At 38.1% G+C, this 14,183-nt stretch overlaps 1 non-coding gene and 1 pseudogene across 1 annotated transcript; both read left to right on the forward strand.

Moving 5' to 3' along the window:
* Positions 1-14,183, forward strand: part of LOC122696505 — a 33,046-nt pseudogene that overhangs the window by 4,862 nt on the left and 14,001 nt on the right.
* On the forward strand, positions 6,944-7,015 carry TRNAY-AUA. The gene has a single exon. It is a non-coding gene; the product is annotated as a tRNA-Tyr (tRNA).

Here is a 14,183-nt window from a genome sequence, read left to right on the forward strand (position 1 = left end):
CAACCATCTCATCCTCTGTTGTCCCCTTCTCCTCCTGCCCTCAATCTTTCCCACCATCAGGGTCTTTTCAAATGAGTCAGTTCTTCGCATGAGGTGGCCAAAGTATTGCAGTTTCAGCTTCAACATCAGTCCTTCCAGTGAATACCCAGAACTGATCTCCCTCAGGATGGACTGGTTGGATCTCCTTGCAGTCCAAGGGACTCTCAAGAGTCTTCTCCAACACCACAGTTCAAAAGCATCAATTCTTCGGCGCTCAGTTTTCTTTATAGTCCAACTCTCACATCCATACATGACTAGTGGAAAAACCATAGCCTTGACCAGACTACATGCTTCCATGTAATCTAACCTTATTTTGTTGTGCTTAAAGTTTGTTTGTTTGTTTTTAAATCTGAGGCATATACACAAATTACAGCTATCATGATGGAGAATAAGGGACTAGATATTCAAAAATATAACTTTGATTCACAGGATGCTTTGGCATTCTATTTCCTTATAATTAATGGATTTGGAAGATGCCTTGTCTAAGCCTGAAACTGAAAGCTCAGATTCTTGGAATACTTTTAAATAGTGATTCTTCTATTTAATATATAAACAGTTAAAAATCATAATAATGCAGTATAAGATTTATGTATTTCACTCTATACTATTCCCATAAATTATCATTTTTATTGATAATATTCTAGGTTGTAACTGAGTGTTGTTTTTTAAATTGTCAGGGACACCATTTTTTCTTTACCTTTAGTTACATATGATTTTCAATTCAGTCAGTTCAGTTCAGTCTCTCAGTCGTGTCTGACTCTTTGCGACCCCATGGACTGCAGCAAGCCAGGCCTCCTGGCCCATCACTGACTCCTGGAGTTTGCTCAAACTCATGTTCATAGAGTTGGTGATACCATCAAACCATTTCATCCTCTGTTGACCCCTTCTCCTCCTGCCTTCAATCTTGCCCAGCATCAGGGTCTTTTCTAATGAGTCAGTTCTTTGTATTGGAGTTTCAAAGTATTGGAGTTTCAGCTTCAGCATCAGTCTTTCCAATATATATTAAGGACTGATTTCCTTTAGAATGGACTGGTTTGATCTCCTTGCAGTCCAAGGAACTCCTAAGAGTCTTCTCCAACACCATAGTTCAAAAGCATCAATTCTTTGGTGCTCAGCTTTCTTTATAGTTCGAATCTCACATCCATGTGTGACTACTGGAACAACCATAGCTTTGACTAGATGGACAAAGTTGGCGAAGTAATGTCTCTGCTTTTTAATATGCTGTCTAAGTTGGTCATAACTTTTCTTCCAAGGAGCAAGAGTCTCTTTATTTCATGGCTGCAGTCACCATCTGCACTGATTTTGGAGCCTCACTAAAAAGTCTCTCACTGTTTCCATTGTTTCCCCATCTATTTGCCATGAAGTGATGGGACCAGATGCCATGATCTTAGTTTTCTGAATGTTGAGTTTTAAGCAAATCTTCATAATAATTCTTGAATTTCTAACAAAGTTACTTTAAAAATGTTTTATATAAGCAGTGGTCATTTAAATGATCCAGCAGATGTTGACAATCTGATCTCTGGTTCCTCTGCCTTTTCTAAAACCAGCTTGAATATCTGGAAGTTCATGGTTCATGTATTGCTGAAGTCTGATTTGGAGAATTTTGAGCATTACTTTACTAGAGTGTGAGAGGAGTGCAATTGTGTGGTAGTTTGAGCATTCTTTGGCATTGCCTTTCTTTGGGATTGGAATGAAAACTGGCCTTTTCCAGTCTTGTGGTCACTGCTGAGTTTTCCAAATTTGCTGGTGTATTGAGTGCAGCACTTTCACAGCATCATCTTTTAGGATTTGAAATAGCTCTACTGGAATTCCATCACCTCCACTAGCTTTGTTTGTAGTCATGCTTCCTAAGGCCCATGTGACTTCACATTCCAGGATGTCTGGCTCTAGGTGAGTGATCACACCGTCATGATTCTGGGTCATGAACATCTTTTCTGTACAATTCTTCTGTGTATACTTGCCACCTCTTCTTAATATCTTCTGCTTATGTTAGGTCCATACCATTTCTGCCCTTCAATGAGCCCATCTTTTCATTAAATGTTCCCTTGGCATCTCTAATTTTCTTGAAGAGATCTCTAGTCTTTCCCACTCTATTATTTTCCTCAGTTTATTTTCACTGATTGCTGAGGAAAGCTTTCTTATCTCTCCTTGCTATTCTTTGGAACTCTGAATTCAAATGGTTATATCTTTCCTTTTCTCCTCTGCTTTTTGTGTCTCTTCTTTTCACAGCTATTTGTAAGGCCTCCTCAGACAGCCATTTTGCCTTTTTGCATTTCCTTTTCTTGGGGATGGTCTTGATCCCTGTCTCCTGTACAATGTCATGTACCTCTGTCCATAGTTCATCAGGCACTCTGTCTATCAGATCTAGTCCCTTAAATCTATTTCTCACTTCCACTGTATAATCATAAGGGATTTTATTTAGGTCATACCTGAATGGTCTAGTGGTTTTTCCTTCTTTCTTCAATTTCAGTCTGAATTTGGCAATAAGTAGTTCATGATCTGAGCCACAGTCAGCTCCTGGTCTTGTTTTTGCTGACTGTATAGAGCTTCTCCATCTTTGGCTGCAAAGGATATAATCAATCTGATTTCAGTGTTGGCGATCTGGTGATGTTAATGTGTAGAGTCTTCTCTTGTGTTGTTGGAAGAGGGTGTTTGCTATGACCAGTGTGCTCTCTTCACAATGCTCTATTAGCCTTCGCTCTGCTCCATTCCATACTCCAAGGCCAAATTTGCCTGTTACTCCAGGTGTTTCTTGACTTTCTACTTTTGCATTCCAGCCCCCTATACTGAAAAGGACATCTTTTTTTTGGGTGTTAGTTCTAAAAGTTCTTGTAGGGCTTCACAGAACCGTTCAACTTCAGCTTCTTCAGCATTACTGATCAGGGCATAGACTTGTATTACCATTGTAGTGAATCGTTTGCCTTGGAAACAAACAGGGATCATTCTGTCATTTTTCAGATAGCATTCAAGTACTGCATTTCAGACTCTTTTGTTGACTATGATGGCTAATCCATTTCCTCTACTAGGGCTAGTAACCAAGCTTAATAACAGTGCAGAATACAAGATTAACATACAAAAACCAGCTTTGCTTATGGAACACTCTGAATGCAAAATTAAAAAAAAAAAAAAAAAAAACTCGGTTTATGAGAACAATAAAGCAAATTAAACACTGAAGAATAAATCTAAATTAAGAAGTAAAATACTTGCCTGCTGAAAATCACAAAGCATTATTGCTTCAAGAAATTAAAAAATACTTAAATGCATGGGAGTCCATAGAGTCAAAGCTATGGCTTTTCCAGTAGTCATGTATGGATATGAGAGTTGGACCATAAAGAAGGCTGAGCACCTTCAGAATCAGAGTCAGGGAAAGTACATTCACATCAGCCACCCATTAACATTTTTATAGAATATTGAGCACCCTCCTAGCTTTCTGTATCCATTTTCTCCCACCTCTCTTCACTTTTCCTGCAGTAACTCGTTGGAAAAAAAAAATATCTGATAAGCCATTTCACTTTATATACTTTTATAAATGTTCCAAATTACTTATAATCAATTCAGAACCTCTGTTTTTTAAACAGAGTATTTCATAAGTTTGTCCTAGTTGATCTTTCTAGCCTGTTATGCCAGCCTTCTCACACTGAAACCCTGCACATATCACCACCCCTTTTTGCCCATCCCAAGAAGCATTTGTTTAAATGTTTGTCTTAAATCCTTCCATTCCTTTTATTCAAGTATTCTCATTGCAACAACTAGTCCAATGACAAGTACTCTCCATTACTTAACTGCACAAACTTTTTAGAGGTTTGTGGAAAGACTTAATTGTTAGAATTACTAATTGATGCTTGCTGTTGTTTAGTCACTAAGTTGTGTCTGACACTTTTGTGATCCCATGGTCTGTAGCCTTCCAGACTCCTCTCTCCATAGCATTTCCCAGGCAAGAATACTGGAGTGGGTTTCTATTTCCTTCTCCAGGGGATCTTCCTGACCCAGAGGTCAAATCCATGTCTGGTGCATTGGCAGACATATTGTTTACCATTGATCCACCTGGGAATCCAATGCTGCTTACCCTGGAATAATCAATTGATGTTTGCCTTAGAGTCAATAAGAATTTATGGATGGCCTCATAGCCTAGAACTATGTAGAATGTGATATCTAATCAAATTAATGATTTATAAGCATGTCATGATTATCTATATCTAATTACAACTTAGAATATTTATATGTATACACACACACACACACACACATAATTTTAGGTCATCTCCAAACCAGAGCTTTTGTCACTCACTGTGGAACCAATGGGCTCTATGAAGGTATTTATCATGGGATCGCTATGGTGGGAATTCCCCTGTTTGGTGGTCAGTATGTCAGTATAATAATACTGTTCGTGTAAAAGCCAAAGGGGCAGCTGTCAATTTAGACCTGCACAAAATGCCAAGTTCTGATCTCTTTAATGCTTTGAAGGCAGTTATTACAGACCCTTCTTGAGTATAGAATATGTTCTTTTTAAATTAGCATCAGTATTTTAAAGGGAGTTAATTGTTTCATTTAATGAAATTGGTAACTTTTACTTAATCACCTGGACACAGCTAACATCAAATACAATTATCTTATACATCTGAAACTCTGTGAAACCATTTAGATTCACTTACTGTTACTGGTAAATATATTTCAACTTCAAAGAAATATTAAATTTATTTAAAGAAGCTAAGCTGTTATTAAAGAGACACAAACATTTTTATTAATAACACCTTATTTTCTTAAAATGTGATATTAACACCATAAACACCATAATGAATTTAGTTCAGTTCAGTTCGGTTCAGTCAGTCAGTCGTGTCTGACTCTTTGCAACCCCATGGACTGCAGCAAGCCAGGCTTCCCTGTTCATCACCAACTCCTGGAGCTTACAAAAGCTCATGTCCATCAAGTAGGTGATGCCATCCAACCATCTCATCCTCTACTGTCCCCTTCTCTTCCTGCCTTCAATCTTTCCCACCATCAGGGTCTTTTCCAACAAGTCAGTTCTTTGCATCAAGTGGCCAAAGTATTGGAGTTTCAGCTTCAGTATCAGTCCTTCCAATTAGTCAGGACTAATTTCCTATAGGATTGATTAGTTTGATCTTCATTCAGTCCAAGCGACTCTCAAGAGTCTTCTTCAACACCACATTTCAAAAGCATCAGTTCTTTGACACTCAGCTTTCTTGATGGTCCAACTCTCACATCCATACATGACTAATGGAAAAACCATAGCTTTGACTAGACACGACTTTGTCAGAAAAGTAATATCTCTGCTTTTTAATATGCTGTCTAGGTTGGTCATAACTTTTCTTCCTAGGAGTAAGTGTCTGTTAATTTCATGGCTGCAATCACCATCTGCAGTGATTCTTCAGTCGAATAAAACAAATCTGTCACTGTTTCCATTGTTTCCCCATCTATTTGCCATGAAGTGATGGGACTGGATGCCAAGATATTAGTTTTCTGAATGTTAAGTTTTAAGTCAACTTTTCTCTCCCCTCTTTCACTTTCATCAAGAAGCTCTTTAGTTCTTCACTTTCTGCCTTAAGGGTGGTGTCATCTGCATATATGAGGTTGTTGTTATTTCTCCCAGCAGTCTTGATTCCAGCTTGTGCTTCATCCAGCCCAGCATTTTGCATGATGTACTCTGCATATAAGTTAAATAAACAGGGTGACAATATACAGCCTTGATGTACTCCTTTCCCGATTTGGAACCAGTCTGTTGTTCCATGTCCAGTTCTAACTGTTGTTTCTTGAACTACATACAGAGTTCTCAGTAGGCAGGTCAGGTAGTTTGGTCTTCCCATCTCTTGAAGAATTTTCTACAGTTTGTGGTGATACACATAGTCAAAGGCTTTGGTGTAGTCAATAAAGAGAAATATTTGTTTTTCTGCAACTCTCTTGCTTTTTTGATGATCTAATAGATGTGAGCGATTTGATCTCTGGTTCCTCTGCCTTTTCTAAATCCAGCTTGAACATCTGGAAGTTCACGGTTCACACGCTGTTGAAGCCTGGCTTGGAGAATTTTGAGCATTACTTTGCTAGCATGTGAGATGAGTGCAGTTGTGCTCTAGTTTAAACATTCTTTGACATTGCCTTTCTTTGGGATTGGAATGAAAATTGACCTTTTCCAGTTCTGTGGCCTCTGCTTTAGACAATAAAGCAAAAGCATAGAGAAATAGTAAAAAAAAAAAAAAAAAAAAAAAAAAAATCACTTCATTCTCTACAGGTAGCTATGACCAACTCTCAGTAAAGAAGCATTATTTCAGATATTTATTTGCACTAATTTAAAAAAATAAAAAAATAAAAATGGAATCATTTTACTTGTTAATTAAAAACATCCTATTATGGTATATTTTAATTGAAAAATTCGAAAAAAAACGGGTGAAGTAAGGAGAGTGAAACAGTGAGATCCAAATGGAGACATAGAAGACACAGCCAGACACAGCCTCCTGTCACCTGACAAAGATCAATGATTAATCACTATTCATAAATAAAAAAAAATCTCCAGGAGAGCTCTGAAGTCCACTTAAGGAATTTTAGCAACACTGTGGACAAGAACAACAACAAAAGAGCTTGAGAATAACCACTTAGGAATAGAATGAAGACAGTTTCATTTTACTCACATGATTGCCTTTCCAAGTCAGCATTACTCAGCACCAAGAGAGAGCTTCACAGCTATAAAGAGTTTCTCATTAAGAAAGGAAAAGTGAGTTGAGTGACCAGCTTCTAAAATCTTTGGAGGCACAGAGATAGAAGAACCAATTTCAAATTGTAGCTACTAGGAGAGTTAACTAAGGCAGGTTGATAAGGAGTCCAAGCCTAAGACCCCTTTAAGGAGGACGTGAATATTCTTTCTTTTTCACATTCTTTTGCTTTATACAAGACTTCCCTGGTGGCTCAGACAGTAAAGCGTCTGCCTATAATGCGGGAGACCCAGGTTCAATCCCTGGGTAGGGAAGATCTAGAGAAGGAAATGGTAACCTACTCCATTATTCTTGCCTGGAAAATCCCATAGATGGAGAAGCCTGGTAGGCTACAGGCCATGGGGTTGCAAAGACTCGGACACGATTGAGCAACTTCACTTTCACTTTTCTTTGCTTTAGACATGTAGACCTCATAGACAACAGTATGTCTTCTTCAAGGACATGCTTTCTTTGAGCTCAGAATGTACATTATGGGAGAAGGTATAGGTAAAATTTCCACAGCCTTGAGTTCTGGGTTAACACGTTCCTTCTGGCTAATCTTGTGCTGATACCAACCTAGAATGTAAGTTATGGGAAAGGGTCTGGGCAAAATTTTCACAGCTTTGAGGTATTTTATACTATTCTCAGTAGCTAGCAGAAAAGTATATAATGCCTTGCTTAAACTAGGAAGGCAGGTAAACTTCCTACCACCTTCTGATGTCTATGTCAGAGCTTTTTTTGGTCACTATCACTTTAATAACACAAAACTCTAAGTGTCTGAGACTGCCTTTGGTCCCAGACTTAAATCTTCTCCTTCGTAGACCATGAACCCAGCAGAACTCCATAAGCTTTCATCAATCACAACTATAAAACAAGAGTTCTTTTAAAAGTATGGTCAGTTCAGTTCAGTCACTCAGTCATATCCGAATTTGTGACTCCATGGACTATAGCACCACAGGCCCCTCTGTCCATCACCAACTTCTGGAGCTTGCTCAAACTCATGTCCATCGAGTTGGTGATGCCATACAACCATCTTATCCTCTTCATCCTCTTCTCTTCCTGCCTTCAATCTCGCCCATCAGGGTCTTTTTGAATAAGTCAATTCTTCGCAACAGGTGGCCAGAGTATTGGAGTTTCAGCTTCAGCATCAATCCTTCCAATGAATATTCAGGACTGATTTCCTTGAGGATGGACTGGTTTAATCTCCTTGTAGACCAAGGGACTCTCAAGAGTCTTCTCCAACACCACAGTTCAAAAGCATCAATTCTTCAGTGCACAGCTTTCTTTATAGTCCAACTCTCACATCCATACATGACTACTGGAAAAACCATAGCTTTGACTAAATGGACCTTTGTCAGCAAAGTAATATCTCTGCTTTTTAATATGCTGTCTAGGTTGGTCATGACTTTTCTTGCAAGGAGCAAGTGTCTTTTGATTTCAAGGCTGCAGTCACCATCTGCAGTGATTCCCAGTTCAGTTCAGTCTCTCAGTCATGTCCGATTCTTTGCGACCCCATGATCCACAGCATGCCAGGCCTTCCTGTCCATCACCAACTCCCAGAGTCCACCCAAACCCATGTCCATTGAGTCGGTGATGCCATGCAACCATCTCATCCTCTGTTGTCCCCTTCTCCTCCTGCCCTCAATCTTTCCCACCATCAGGGTCTTTTCAAATGAGTCAGTTCTTCGCATGAGGTGGCCAAAGTATTGCAGTTTCAGCTTCAACATCAGTCCTTCCAATGAACACCCAGGACTGATCTCCTTTAGGATGGACTGGTTGGATCTCCTTGCAGTCCAAGGGACTCTCAAGAGTCTTCTCCAACACCACAGTTCAAAAACATCAATTCTTCAGTGCTCAGTTTTCTTTATAGTCCAACTCTCACATCCATACATGACCACTGGAAAAACCACAGCCTTGACTAGACTACATGCTTCCATGTAATCTAACCTTATTTTGTTGTGCTTAAAGTTTGTTCGTTTCTTTTTTAAATATGAGGCATATGTACAAGCTATGCCTGTGCTTCATGATGGAGAATAAGAGACTAGATATTCAAAAATATAACTTTGATTCTCAGAATCCTTTGGTATTCTATTTCCTTATAATTAGTGGATTTGGATGATGCTACCTGACTACTGGAAAAACCATAGCCTTGACTAGATGGACCTTTGTTGGCAAAGTAATGTCTCTGCTTTTTAATATGCTGTCTAGGTAGGTAATAACTTTCCTTCCAAGGAGTAAGTGTCTTTTAATTTCATGGCTGCAATCACCATCTGTAGTGATTTTGGAGCGCAGAAAGATAAAGTCAGACACTTTTTTCCCATCTATTTGCCATGAAGTAATGGGACCAGATGCCATGATCTTAGTTTTCTGAATGTTGTTTTAAGCTCTTTTTCTTTCACTTTCATCAAGACGTTCTTTAGTTCTTCTTTGCTTTCTGCCATAAGCGTGGTGTCATCTGCACATCTGAGGCTATTGATATTTCTCCTGGCAATCTTGATTGAAACTTGTGCTTCATGATATCTGCATATCTGAGGCTATTGATATTTTTCCTGGCAATCTTGATTCCAACCTGTGCTTCAGGACAAAACATGGTCCACTGGAGAAGGCAATGGCAAACCACTTCAATACTCTTGCCTTGAGAACTCCAAGAGCAGTATGAAAAGGCAAAAAGTATGGTACTGGCCAAAAATAGACACATAGACCAATGGATAGGTTTGAAATCTACTGAAACTAACTCTTACTTACAAAATAAACTCTCTTATATAAGGTTAAATAATATTTGACAAAAGAGCCAAGAACACTTGATAAGAAAATGGTAGTCCCTTCAATAAACGGTGCTGAGAAACCTAAACAAGTTTATACAGATGAGAATGACCCCTATTTTACATCATTTATTAAAATTAACTAGAAATGTATCTAAAACATAAACATAAGACCTGAAACCATACAACTTCTAGAAGAAAGCATAGGAGGAAAACCTCCTTCAGAAGGGTCTTGCTAACAACTTCTTGGATGTGACACCAACAATACAAGGAATAAATGCAAAAATCAATAAGTGGGCTACCTCAAACTCAGAAGCTTCTGAACAGTAAAATAAATGGTCTACAAAATGAAAGACAACCTACAAAACTGGAGAAAATATTTGCAATTTAAATACCTGATAAAGTTAATACACAAAATATGTTTTTAAATAACTCATATAACTCGTGTAAAATAAAGTTAAATGAGCGGAGTTACCAAAAAGATTTTTTCCAAAGAAGACTTACAAATAGCCAACAGATATATGAAAGGGGGCTTGACAACATTAAGGATCAGGAAATGCAGATGAGATATCACCTCACACCTGTTAGAATGGCCATCTTCAAAACAAAAGGTATAACAGAGTTGGTGAGCATGTGAAGAAAGGGAGTTGGTGGGAATGTACATTTCTATCACCAATGTAGAAAACAGTAGGGAGGTTACTTCAAAAATTTAAAATAGAACAACTATATATCCATCAATCCCACATTGGGGTACACATCTGAAGGAAATGAAAAAAGAATATGGAAGATACATCTTGCACGCCCATGTTCACTATAGCATTATTCACAACAGCAAATATATGAAAACATCCTACGTGTCTATCAATGAATGAAAAGAAAAAGAGGATATGGTATGTGTATGTAAAGGAATTCAGCAAAGAGAAAGAATGAAATTTTGCCATTTGCATCAACATGGAATTGTGCTAAATGAAATAAGTCAACTAGAAAAAAGGGTTTCTTTCTCATAGACCTGCCTGTCAATGCTGCTTCCTGTCACTATCATGTTCCCAATACAACACTCAACAAAAGATAAATTCAGTATACTCAATCTACATATTCTGCATTTCTATTTCTAAACTATAAAAATACTATTTCCAAGTATAAGTTGCTTTCTCCCAGGCCTCCAATCATTACTGAGATTATGAAACATCCAATGGATTCTAGCTGATAGACTATCATATCTAAAATATCTCAAGAGGAAACAAGCTTTCAAATGCATTCTGCTCTTGGTGATATATTTGTGACATAAGATATTGATCATTATGCAATATAATTTTATAATATATAATAGTACTAGGCATATTGCATCCTTAACAAATTGTTCAAGTTGGTATTTATATATTCAATTTTAGTTATAAAGAAAATGCTATGAAATTATCAAGAATTTACCATGATCAGCCTTTGAAGCCCCTGGACTGAACAGTTTTCTGGATTGAGTTTGTCATGTACCACAAAGGAGCCAAACATGTTTGAACAGTCATCCATGACCTCACCTGGTACCAGTACCACTCTCTGGATGTGACTGTCTTTCTGCTATCATGTGTGGCAACTATTATATTCATGGTCATGATCACTAAATGTTTACTGTTTTGTTGCAGAAGTTTGGTAAAACTGCAAAGAAAAAGAGAGTAGTCTTCTTCTTTTTTTTTGAAGGCTGGGCTAGAACTCTCGATAGGGTCCATCTGAATAAATCCAGCTGCCGATTTGAAAAAATTTCTCTCCTGTTCTGTTCTTTCTCTCCTGGTTCTTGTCCATTCCTCAATAAATCAAGTCAAAGATCAAAGACTCACTCCAAAAATGTGCCACATGATTCAGAATTAAAGTTTAAAGTAATCTATTCTTTAAAAAGAGAAGATATATATGCACATGGAAATTGTTACCATTAAAGACATAATGCTTTACTTTTTTCATTGCTTTAAGTTCAACCAGTTGAGATGCTGCTTGAGGCCTTAGGAATATAATGACTAATTCTATTTCCATAGTGATGAGGTTGAATATTTCATAAATATCTAACAAAATTTTGCATTCAATATGTAATAGCTATTTCATATTTTTTAAAGAAACTAGACAAGAAGTAATGCAGAACACACTCTAGCCAGAGCTTCTTTGCCAGTCAAGAATATCAGAATTCTATTAGGGTTTCTATTCTGTTGTAAAGCACATTTTAAACCATCAATTTCCTTTCACATCACACATTAGACTTTGTCCCCCTTGGGATACAAAACACTATTTTTTTGTCTTTCATTTGAAGATTATCCTCCATTTGAATATTAGTGATGAAAGAAGACTCTCGAGAGTCCCTTGGACTGCAAGGAGATCAAACCAGTCAATCCTAAAGGAAATCAATCCTAAATATTCATTGGAGGGACTGAGGCTGAGGCTGAGGCTGAATCACCCATCTTGAAGATGTTCAAACTGGATTTAGAAAAGGCAGAGGAACCAATGAGAGATCAAATTGTCAACATCAGTTGGATCCTAGGAAAAGGGAGAGAATTCCAGAAAAACATCTACTTCTGCTTCATTGACTATGATAAAGTCTTTGACAGTGTGGATCACAACAAGCTGTGGAAAACAATTCGAGAGATGGGAACACTAGAACATGTTACTTACCTCCTGAGAAACCTTTATGCTGGTCAAGAAGCAACAGTTAGGACCAGACATGGAACAATGGCTGGTTCCAAATTGGGAATGGAATAGGTCAAGGCTGTATGTTGTTATCCTGCTTATTTAACTTATATGTAGAGTACATCATGCAAAATGCCAGGATGGATAAAGCACAAGTAGGAATCAAGATTGTTGGCAGAAATATCAATAACCTCAGATATGCAGATGACACCACCCTTATGGCAGAAAGTGAAGAGGAACTGAAGAGCCTCTTGATGAAAGTGAAAGAAGAGAGTAAAAAAGCTGGCTTAAAATTCGACATTTAAAAAATGAAGATCATGGCATTGGGTCCCGTCACATCATGGAAATAGATGGGAAAACAATGGAAACAGTGAGAGACTTTATTTTCTTGGGCTCCAAAACCAGTGCAGGCGGGGACAGCAGCCATGAAATTGAAAGACCCTTACTCCTTGGAAGTAAAGCTATGACCAATCTAGACAGCATATTAAAAAGCAGAGACATTACTTTAGCAACTAAGGTCCATATAGTCAAAGCTATTTTTTTTCCAGTAGTTATGTATGGGTGCAAGAGTTGGACCATAAAGAAGGCTGAGCATAGAAGAATTGATTCTTTTGAACTGTGGTGTTGAAGAAGACCCTTGAGACTCCCTTGGACTACAAGGATATCAAACCAGTCAATCCTGAAGGAAATCCAATCCTGAATATTCATTGGAGCTGATTGAATCCAAATCTTTGGCCGAAGCTCCAAATCTTTGGCCACCTGATGCATAGAGCTGACTCATTGGAAAAAATCCTGACACTGGGAAAAATTGAAGGCAGAAGAAGGGGAAGACAGAGGGTGAGATGGTTGGATGACATCTTCGACTCAATGGACATGAGTTTGAGAACTCTGGGAGATGGTGAAGGACAGGGAAGCCTGGCATGCTTCCGTCCATGGAGTTGCAAAGAGTTGGACACAACTGAATGACTGAACAGTAATACCCAGTAACTTGGAGTTGCACCTCAAGGAATCTCATGAAGAAAATCTGCCAGCTTGAAACACTTCTCAGGTCCAGAAAGCACCAATGCTAAACCCTCACCATAACAACCAAGAAATTATATGTCTGGAGGCAGAGGAGCACTGTTGCTACATGAGCAAAGAGGGGAGCTGAATCCCCGCTCTTTTTATACTGCATGTGGTAATAAGCTTAAGTTCAGAGAGAAGGCATGTTTTAATTTTAGATGTAGTTTGATTATAAATGAGACGATATGTTACTGAACTAAATCTCTTCTTATTATTGGAAATTTATATAACAATTTTTACTATGTGAGAACAGAAAGAAAAGCCATTGACTCTGCCCTGGGTCAATGATACCCCTTTAATGGCAGAAGGTAAAGAGGAACTACAGAGCCTCTTGATGAAGGTGGAAGAAGAGAGGAAAAATACTCGCTTGAAACTCAGCATTCAAAAAACTAAGATCATGGCATTCAGTGGCATCACTTCATGGCAAATAGAAGGGGAAAAAGTGGAAACAGTGGCAGATTTATCTTCTTGTCCTCCAACATCATTGCAAATGGTGATTGTAGCTATGAAATTAGAAGATGCTTACTCCTTGGAAGAAAAGAAGCAAACCTAGACAATGTATTATAAAGTAGAGATATCACTTTACTGACAAAGGTCTATATAGTCAAAGTTATGGTTTTTCCAGTAGTCTTGTATGGATGTGAAAGTTGGATTGTAAAGAAGGTCCAGCACTGAAGAACTGATGCTTTCTAATCGTGCTACTGAAGATCAACCAGTCAATCCTAAAGGAAATCAAACCTGAATAACCACTGGAACAACTGATGTTGCAGTTGAATCTCCAATATTTTGGCCACCTGATGAGAAGAGCCAATTCATTGGAAAAGACCATGATGCTGGGAAAGAATGAGGACAAAAGGAGAAGGGGGCGGCAGAGAATGATATGGTTAGAGAGCATCATTGACTCAATGGACATAAATTTGAGCTAACTCTGAGAAATAGTGCAGAATAGAGGAGC

This window comes from Cervus elaphus, chromosome 6 (genome assembly GCF_910594005.1).
Source record: "Cervus elaphus chromosome 6, mCerEla1.1, whole genome shotgun sequence".
In the NCBI taxonomy this organism is placed as follows: Eukaryota; Metazoa; Chordata; class Mammalia; order Artiodactyla; family Cervidae; genus Cervus; species Cervus elaphus.